General features: G+C 53.1%; 2 non-coding genes across 2 annotated transcripts; one reads left to right on the forward strand and one right to left on the reverse strand.

Moving 5' to 3' along the window:
- The first annotated feature begins 7630 nt into the window (after positions 1-7630).
- TRNAV-CAC (transfer RNA valine (anticodon CAC)) lies at positions 7631-7703 on the forward strand. Its single transcript has one exon. It is a non-coding gene; the product is annotated as a tRNA-Val (tRNA).
- A 337-nt stretch (positions 7704-8040) lies between these two features.
- TRNAG-UCC (transfer RNA glycine (anticodon UCC)) lies at positions 8041-8112 on the reverse strand. Its single transcript has one exon. It is a non-coding gene; the product is annotated as a tRNA-Gly (tRNA).
- Positions 8113-10226: the final 2114 nt, after the last annotated feature.

Below are 10226 nucleotides of genomic sequence, written 5' to 3' on the forward strand. Positions count from 1 at the left end.
TTTCTGCCTCTGGGCTGATTACCACGGAGCTGACACAGGCAGCATCCTGCGCCGGAGCCTCTATGGATGGGAACCCTCAGGGGAGGGGAGAAAGTAATGCTCCGTGCCCTCTGCTCGCCAAGCACCATTAGAGTACTGACTGCCTAACCTGGCAACCTAAGAGAGCAGGACCTCACCAGCCTGACTTCTGGGAACAAGGTCTCAGGAAAACATGCGCTAGTGCATGGATGCGTGATATCCTCTGCAGTCCTTGATACTGGGCCTCAGTATCAGAACCTAGGAAAGAATAAGTAAAGTTCTTTTATCAGCCGTGCTGCAGCAATTTTGGCTGGTGCTGCTAAAGGGGAGCTGGTCTCACTTGCTATTTTTGTGTGCGCTTAATACTGTCTAGAGACACTTCCCCACATCCCTGGTGGATGGAGACTGTTTGTGCCCGGAGTGGGGACAGAAGGAGCAGCTGTAAGGTAGTGGTCCATCTTTCCAACCCCCTCCGCCTAGCCAGCCTCATTTTTGAAAGCTGGTGAGGGAAGAGTCCAGCACAAAGGCCAGTTCAGGTCCTGGTTTTCCTGCTGACAAGGATTTCTACTAGACATTTCCGAGCATTAAGGCTGAACTTTTCCAGAGCAGCCACTAGCTTTCTGCCTAGCCAGAAACACTGAGGTTGAGTAAGCTGAGCTCACTAGGATTTGCAGATGACTGAGACACCCTGAAAATTGCACTTAGGTCTTAGAAGGCAGGCTGCTGCCTTGTTATTCCCCCTCCCTCAGTTCAGGAACTGTGAATGCATGCTCAGAACTTGCCTCCAGGTAAGGTCAGTGCCAAAGACCTCCACCAAACATACCGTGTGTTTATCAGCAGTCCTGGCACTAACCAGTTTGTCATGGACAAGGCTCATGTGCCTATTGCTCCTGGCACCTCTCCTGCAGGCTGCCCCTTTACTTTACTGCGGATTTCTCCTTTAGCCCGCATGCTCTCTTCCTGCATGTGAATCAAGGGCTTCCCAAACAACATCCTGACCTCTTGCAACTACGGCCCTGTTCTCAGGCTGGACTCTGACTTAGATCAGGGCTGGTTGATGCCATATTGCCTGGGCCTCTCAAAGATGGCTCTTGGGTTACGCTTTTACACCTTTGAGTTCCTGGCCGCTCCTGGAAATCCGGGCCTGTAACATGCTGACATGAGGGGAAAATAAACAAGATTCTGCTCAGCACTGCAGAGACCAACTGCTCCAGTGTTGCCTGGCAGATGGGGCCCAAAAGGGAGACCATCTGTTCCTGAGCAAGGCCCTAAATTTCTCCCTGCGAGATCCTGGGCTGAAGATATCCAACCGAGTTCAATGGGCGCAGAGGCACAGGGGAGCAGCCACGACCTTCATTGCTACTTCAGTCCTTGGTGAATGGGAGTCTTGCAGAGCTGAGCCAGGGCTCGGGCCTCGATTCCGTGGGCTGTTGGATTCCTGCAGCGTTCCTCTTCCCTACATTAATTTTTTTTTCTCTCTCTCCACAACTCCACCGTCTTTTCCTCTCTGCAGTCCTTCCCACATGCGTGCAAAGCTCCAGTACAGTACGTATTCCCTGCTGCAGAACCAGGCAGAGGCTATGTAGTTCCCCTGCAGCCCTCACAGCTGCCACTACCTCTGCCCTCTACCCACCCTGCTCTCCTTCTCCAAAAAACTGCAACTGCCCTGTGCAAAGGCCATTTGCGTGGTACCTGGCTGTTGGCAGTTCATCTGGCTCCTCCAGGACATTCTGGTGTCACTGGAGGGAGTTAAAAAGAGGCACACTGGGGAGGTTGCAGAAATGCTGTTTGAGCTCAGGGAAGGGGCTGGCATCTCAGAGAGAGAGAGAGAAGGGGATGACATCCAGGGAAGGCTGGAGAAGGAAAGAGCAATCTGCTGATAGTCGGCATGTCTGAGAAGCCGGGAACATATTGCATTAAACCGATAATAACACCTTGAACAGCAGGGTGGTAGTTTCCATCTGGCCTCGTGCTGAGCTTGGTCTCTCTCATTTCTTCCCCCCTGCAGCCAGGGAATCTGAGGTGTAGGGTTGGCCACAGGTCACCCAGCAAGGCTGTGGCAGAGCAAGGATGAAACAGAAGAGCCTTATAGTGAGAGCAGGGTGCTGAGAAGCAGCAGCACAGCCTCTTGACTCTCCTTTCGCCCCAACTAGATCCTCCTTAGGCTTGGGAGGTGGGCAGGCACTAGAGCTCTTCGCTTAATTAGTAGCAACAGCTGAAGCACTTGAGAAACAAAAGCTCCTCTCTCTCTCTGCCCCACTTTTACTTGGGAGCCAGGGGTGGGGAGCAAATTGCTTGGAAGCCAGAAAGCGCCCTGGATCTTGTCACCATGGCTGCACAGACACAGCCTCCTGTTATCTCCAGAGGAACAAAACCCTCCTCCCACCCTCTCCTGTCTCAGCTGGAGCTGATAAAAGAAGAAGAAATAAACAAAACAACTAATAATACTAATAAAAAAAATACCCCAACCCAAACCAGCAAATAAATCTCCAGGGAATAAACCAGCCTTCTGCAAAACCTATTTGTTTCTGCAGTGGTTTTGGGGTTACTGGAGAGCTGAAGGACTCCAATGAGCATTTCAGGTTATAGAGTCCATCTCTGTAATACTGGGATTTACAAAATCGCAACTCAGGAATATCCCAGATCATGCCATTTGCTTGAGAATAATGATCTCTAGCTATACATACACCTAATTGTATAGTTCCGATTTATTTATATATATGGATGTGGGTACTATTAACATGATTATATATAATTTTTATGTCTTCTTGTTTGGAATCCACAGGGATCGCATCTGTAAGTTTTCTGTAAGAGCTGGAGTCTTGCCTCTTCTGTCTCCGCATTGCACCACGTGCAGGGAGAGGCACCAGAGTTGCGAGTGAGCCGAGTGAAGTAGTAGAACAAATCGGGTAACACAGATTTTTGTGCTACCACAGTTAAACTGCTTTTGGTATCTGGGCACCTCCAGCCTTCACTGCAGCGTGGACAGGGGCTTTAGAAAGTAAACCAGAATGAAAAACAAAGTGGGACTTTGTTGTTGTGTTGGTTGAGTTGTGTTCTCACAACTAAAAGGCTGAAAATATGCCAAGTAGCATAGCAGTAAGGCAGTGAAAACTAGCAACCATATATTTGTATTTTGAGAGAAATTAGGGCTATTATGGTTGCTCCAGACGGGCTTCCTACATAAACTGGGTAGATAATTTCACTTGGTGCTTCATGCATCAAAGCTCTGACCATCTGGCTGAACACGAACATACCTTTTAGCAACATGTCTGATTTTGGCTTGATGCCTTCAGGGCCACCTCCCTACAACAGGCACTATTTCAGTGCTTAATTACACTTACTGTTAAAAAAGGACAACTTATTTTTAGTGTGTATCTTTCCAATAACAGCTTCTGGCCACTGAATATTCTACTGTCTGTGTATGCATGTAGGAAGGTGTATGTTTAAATCAAGCTGTGAACTGTGTAGGCCATCGGGGCTCAGAAGATGGCCCACAGAATGACTCTAAGTTGCCTTGGGTTTTAAAAAAAGTCATTCGTATGTGAACAAACAAATGAAGGAGAATAAGAATAACTGATAATTCAAAGTTTAACCTAGTTTTCTCCTTTTGGCACTAGCTGGCACACTCAGTCCTGTGGCTCACCCACTTTTTTACTATCAGTAGTTGAAATTATAATGCTCGCAATTCTAGTAAAAAAGTTATGATTTTGTGATACAATAAACATTTTGCTTACATGATAAGTATTGTCTTTGCTTACAACTTTTTCTTCCAACTGCCAAAGAATATCAGGTTGTCCTTTGATTCAAAAAGGCTGAAGAACACCATATTAAATGGCTGATTATGTCTTTCAACTTTTCCACACCCGTGTTTTCTCCCATCAGTAGTTCTTTGGCCACCTGTAGCAAAATGATACCTGTAGAAGTCCCATCTGGGTCACAAAAGACCATTCAGTGAGAGACATCTCTGCCTGGGAGACTTACGGGGGTGGAGGCTTGTTTTTAAACTTACTTGACCTTCCTTTGCATATGGACTTACCTCGATAAACTCATTTAGACCATGACAACAGCTTGCTCAGCCCGGCCTGAAAAGATCAGGCTCATGGCTAGCTCTGAGCACGCTGTTATTGCTAAAGAAAGCATGCTGCTCTCATGTTCTCCCGTTGCCAGATAAACACGAACATCTGCATAACTATTGTAATAACAGCAATACGAATATTAATGATAGTGGGGTGAGAACTGGGACTAGTCTCCAGTGCTTATATTCTCCTGTGCAACTGTCTCCAGGACCTCTCTCTGAAGGCAGTCGGACACTCAGATGTCTTTGAGAACCTCAGTTAAGAGATCATTTTGAAGGAGCTGGTGATTTTGACCCAAACCCACCAAGCGATAAGGAGCTGAGTGTAGGATTTCATAGCACATCAGGTGTTCAGGCTGGATGTGGACTTTTGATGAACTTACGAGGGGAAAGAAATTGCAAATCCTGGTCAACGCTGGGGATTGCAACCCAGGTCTCTGGGGCTTCACACCCTGACTTGCTGGGTGCTCCAGAAAAACTACTGTCCCTTTGCAATTTATTTTTTTTTGCCAAGAGGAAGAGCAGTATGTCTGGGCCTAGGCTGCGAGAAGTAAGTCCCTTAGTACAAAGGGCCCAGAGGGTCTCTGCCCCCCTTCCCTCCTGTATGATCAACAGAGTTTGCGCTAGTGCGCAGGGAGGATGTTACGGGTCACCATCATTGTCACCCCCTTTGCCTCATAACCAGTTATGACTAAAGACCAGTTTCCAAGGATGCCTGGCTGTGCTCTCGCACCCCTTGGTGTGGCAGAACTAGCTGATAGTTTTGTTTCTGCAGAGACAGTGTTTGACCTCTCTGTCCCCTGCTGACCATGTGCCCCCTTTTATGTATTAGCGCGGTGCTGGTTGGAGTGTCTGCCCCTCTGCTATCACTCACGTACATACACCCCTCATCTCCCAGCACCCACCAACTCCTAGCATCTGTGCCACTTGCTTGGCCTCTTTTCCTTTATGCTGCTCCCCTCCACAGTCGTGTGACTGCTATTGTGTGGTCCCTGCCACACAAAAGCTAGCCTGACCTAATTTAAATCAGTGCTATTGAAGCCGTTCTTGTTTTATCTCCCAGCACAAGGGCTGTGCTCCCCATTTCAGAGGTAGCAGGAATGAATGGCTAATTGGGGGGGTATTGTGCAGGGCGGCGTTGTCTCCCAGCCCTGATTGTCAGCTCTCCCGCTCGACAGTGCTCCGAGCTCCCCTCTCTTGTAACAGCCATGCAGGCTGTTCAGGGAGTGGAGGGAGGAAAAGGGGAGAAAGGGACTCCGCAGCCATCGCAGCGTGTCAGGCAAACAAAGCAGAGCATGGCCGCCTTCAGCGCACTGGTGAAAAGGCTGGCTGGGGGAGGGTTCCCTTGTTCAGAAAGGGCAGATGCTGGTGATAATAGCAGAGAATACCCATCCTTCACCTCCAAATAAGCCCCCTGCTTTCTTTTTCCTGGGTATTTATGTGACAGTCCTTCCTAGCGCTCTGCAGACTGTCCTTGGGGAGGGGGTGAGGCAGAGGGGGCTCTCACACGCGAGCAGTGCCGCAGGGGTGGTAAGTCTTGGGAGCAGAGGAAGTGGGATAGGTCAGGGACCAGAGGGGAGACTGAAATGCTGCCAGTCTCTTTGTCCTGCGGGGCAAAGTCTGAGCAGTCACTGACAATGGATCTTTGTAAGAAAAGCGAGAACATCCCCGGGAGCCATTCCAGCAAGCAGCAACCAGCACGAAGAGGAAGCTTTGTCTGGGCCCTCAAAGTCAGAGTTGCCCATGCAAGGAAGATCTAGAGCCCACAACCATCTACACGGTATGTCTCAAGGCTACCAGGCTGCCTTAAAGAAGCACCAGCGCATTATTTGGGAGTTAATATTGGCAGCACAATGTCTTTTGTCTAATTTCTTCCTCTGCCTCCCACAAGTACCTTCCAAGAGCTTCCTCCCTGGGGCTGTCTGGTCTGCAGCTCTCCTTTCACCACCGATCACCAGACTGAAAGAGGTCTGTGGAAGGAAACAAAACCCGAAGCGTTTGAATCTTTCCATTGATGGTCTGGGGTCACTTACAGATCCACTTCCTCCTGCTCTAGGCAGAGGACTTTGCCCCAGCTATTGATCTGGTTTGCCCCCAGTGCACTCAGCTGATGCACAGTGCAAAGGTTGCTACCAGAGTCCTCTCCTGCCGGCTCTGCCAGCTGCGGGCAGAAGGAGTGCAACACCGGGATGTTTAACAGCAATGTGAAGCAACCAAGTCCCAGAGCTTCAGGTTTGTCATGGACTTTAATGCAATGTTCTAATCCTTATCGCAACTCAGATCAGAATAAAGTACTGACAAGGCCTGGAGTTGAAGGACATGTGACAACCTCCTCTCTATGCCTTTTGGCCCCAAATCAAGAGATTAGCTACAAAACTGTAAAATTAAAAGTAGGCTTTATTAAAAGTAAGTTCTATTAAAAGTGAGGTTCTTTTCGCTTTCATCTGGGTTTTATGATTCATTTCTCCCTTCTAAGCTCTCTCTGCAGCCAGCAGAGCATAAAACACACTTCAACAAACAAAACAGGAAAAATAATTCTCACATTACCACCTGATTCCAAGGGCTGAGGTTTTAAAAAAAAAAAAAAAGAACGATTGCCATGGGTGTATGAGTTGTTAACACTGCATTAAGACGAACAAAGAGGAAGTAGCATATTCCTAGAACCATCCGGGATTGTCCACAGGGACTTTACCCAAGACCTCAGTGATGGGCTGCCCTGTCCCATCCTCTCGCACGGCTCCCACTGCCTTGGGGAGACGCCGGTGATGAGAACGGAGTCTGGGCCACTGTGCGTTAGAGAAGCTTCGTTTGCAGGGAGGAAAAACTTCGCCCCAGCGAAGGGAGAGCACGAAGGGTCTGTGCTTTTGCTCAGGAAACAGCCAGTCCTCTTCCAGCTCCGCTCCCCTGGGCTGGATCCTCCCCCTCCTGAGCAGCTCTGCAGGGAGCTCCCCTCCCTGTTGCCACTATTCTACCGACATCTGGTGGCAGCTGCCTCAGGAAGAAAAGATGCTTCTTCGAAAGTGGCCCAAGCCCTGGCACGTCCTGCCCGCCTTAACCTGCGCCCGGCCTCCACCGGCTGGCGGGCCCGGGGATGTGCCCAGGTTGGAGGCCGAGGCCGGGCCTGGAGGGTGAGGCCAGGCCTGGGCCTGCCGGCAGCCCCCGTGGCAGGGAGCAGGGTGCAAGGCCCGGCCAGGCCGCTTTGGGGTGAGCCCCTCCTGCTCCCCCTCAGCGGGAAAACTCAAGTTCCTTTCGGGGCTGTCCACTGAGGGGAGCGCCACCCAAGAGCAGCCGCGCGTGGGCCGGGGACACCCGCCTCAGCCGCCTCCTGAGGTGAGCGGGCCTCTGGAAGCACTAATTACTCATTAAGGCTAATCACCTGGAATCCCGCACGGCGTTTCTCGGTGTTTGGGGTAGGTTTTGTCTGAGGTTGCCGTGCGGTGAGGGACGCGTCTCCTCAGGCGCCGGGACGGCGGCGCGGGCTCGCGCAGAAGGGCGCCAACATCGGGCGCCGCCCGCAGAGGAACACCAGCGCGGGTTTCCGTAGTGTAGCGGTTATCACGTTCGCCTCACACGCGAAAGGTCCCCGGTTCGATCCCGGGCGGAAACACCTACTTTTTTTTTTTGTTTGTTTGTTTTTTCTGTGGGTTGGGGGTTTTTTTGTTTCTTTGTTTCTTTTCTTTTCTTTTTTTCCCTTCGGTTTTATTTATTTCCCCACCGTTCCCCCATCGGTTCGGGCCCCGCCGCGAGCTGGGAGGGAAGTAACGGTACCATGTGCCTCAGCGCTGGGCAGCGCCCGCGCCCCGCCGCGCCTGGCAAGCGACCGCCGGGGTTCGGGTGGGTAAAACGCAGCCGGGCGGGGCGGTTCGCGTGCAGACGCGTGCAGAATGTGCTTTGGAATCGGTGGGGAGCGGGAAAAAAAAATTGAAATTGAGAAAACACAAAGCTGCGTTGGCCGGGAATCGAACCCGGGTCAACTGCTTGGAAGGCAGCTATGCTAACCACTATACCACCAACGCCCGCTTACACGCTTTTCCCCGGCCTCCCTTAGCAACCTCTACCGCCTGGACCCAACCATCCTCCACGGGCCGTGGGGGGGCGCAGCGAGCGCCGAGAATAGCACCACACTTGCCCCACGGCGGCAATAAATGCTGAATTAGGGGTCCGTCCCGCAGCTTGTGTGGGGAATGAATATTCTCTTTGTGCTTTTTTTACTCTGTCAGCCTCAATTCTCTCTCTACCCCTCTGACTAAGGAGAATGGTTCCGTCCTCCCGCAGGCATTCCCCCCCCCCGCAGTGGTTCCTCCCAGCCCCCGCTCTCCCCCACCACCACGAGTTGGTACTTTCCCTCCCGCCGCGCGCTCCCGCCATCCCGCCCCGCGCGCTCCCGCCACTTCCGCCGCCGGGTGAAAGGTCGCGCTGTGGCAGGCCGCCGCCCCCCCCCCCCCCCGCCCCCCCCCCCGCCGTTTCCGGGGCTGCCCAGTGTCCGGGACATGGAGCGGGAGTGACGGAGCCGCCGCCGCTCCCCCCCCCCCGCCCTCCCGCAGAGGAGCCGCCCCCCCGCCCGTCAGGGGGAGGTCGCCGCGCCCCGGGGTGAGTGAGGAGGGGAGGGGTGCTCCCCGGGGCCGGCGGGGGGGGTACCCCCGGTACGGGCAGGGCTCGGCCGGGGGAGGTGGGGACCCACCGCAGCGTGAGGGCGCTGACGCTGGGGAAGGAGTGTTTGCCCCCTCCGTGGGCCGCCTTCCCCCTCTCCCCTGGGCTGGGGGGTGCCTTGGGGGGCGAGGGGTGTATGTTTGGCCCCCCCGTGACTTGTGTGTGCCCCCCCAGGGTGCGGGGGGCCGCCACCCCTTCCCCGGGGGCGGGGGGTGTTCTCCCGCCGTCCGCCCTGCAGCCGTGGGAGGGCCGCCCGGCCCCGGGGGGGTTGTCTGTATCTCACCCCCCCCAATGCCCCCCAGGGATGGGGTGATGGGGCGGGACGCCTTGCCCTGGGGCGGGGGGGGGGGGGGGGGTGCCCCCCCTGTGCTCTACCCGAGTGGGTGAGAAGTGCTGGCTCCTCTTTTTCCACAGGCAAAGAGCCGTCCCCAGCAGTGGAGGGAGGTGGGGGTCAGCGTGCCCCGTCCCCTCTCCTGCTAACGCGTGGCTCAGCCTTCCCTCCACAGCAAGGGCAGCAGCGCCCTGTCAGGGCTTCCAGCCCCGCTCTCACAGCGCAGAGACAGACAGGGGCTGCTGGCAGCCTTTGCCAAAGCTCATCCCTCTGTAGAAAACCCCCCACCGGTTTATTCCACCCTCAGTTGCTTTTATTTTTGGAGAAGGAGGTCTTAAAGCTCCCGGCCATTGCAGAGACACGTTTATAAGGGCTCCTCGAGGTGACTGTGTTGCTTTGGCTCTTCCTGAATGCACCAGCAGGCCCCTCGGGGTCTCGCTGACAAATGAGTATCATGATTCATGCCGGATTTCTGATCTCTCCTGTCTGTTTTGTTCAGTTTCTTTTTCTCTGGGTTCAGCACTGGGGATGTTATTGTTCCTTTTCTCTGTGTGAGCTGTGGCGGGTGGGATGAGGGTGAGATGTTCCTCTGCATCATTAAAATCACAGAATAACCGAGATTGGAAGAGACCTCAGGAAGTCTCTAGTCCAACCCCCTGCTCAAAGCAGGGTCAGCTGTGAGATCAGACCAGGTTACTCAGCATTCCTGAGCATCGCTCCTGTTGTCCTTCATCCTTGCATTGAAAATTGCCCTTAAATTACTGGATGCTGCTACTTCGTCCCTCTCTGTTCTCCTCTGCAGTTTAGGAACTTCACTGCTGGTGCTTCTTTGTGACGCTTTGTCTCTCCTGATCCTCTGTGAGTGCGGTTTTGGTGGAGAAACGGCTGTTTGGGCAGACCAGGGGCCTTGGCAAAAGATAGTGGCAGGTCTCGGGTGTGTCCGTGATTCAGAGCTCTCTTGAAGAGGAGACAAAGATCTTTGTACTTCAGTGTACTTGGGTAGAGAGGATGATAGTGGAGGTAGCGCTTTCGTACGCTCATGGAAAATGGGCTTGTGTGGTGAGCCCGCGTTCCTCCGTGGCATCAGGCTGAGGCCAAAGGAAGCAGCAGTCTGGCTTGGAAGACAGATGTGTTTTTTATGTCCCAGGT

Source organism: Gavia stellata, chromosome 32, assembly GCF_030936135.1.
Source record: "Gavia stellata isolate bGavSte3 chromosome 32, bGavSte3.hap2, whole genome shotgun sequence".
NCBI classification, from domain to species: Eukaryota; Metazoa; Chordata; class Aves; order Gaviiformes; family Gaviidae; genus Gavia; species Gavia stellata.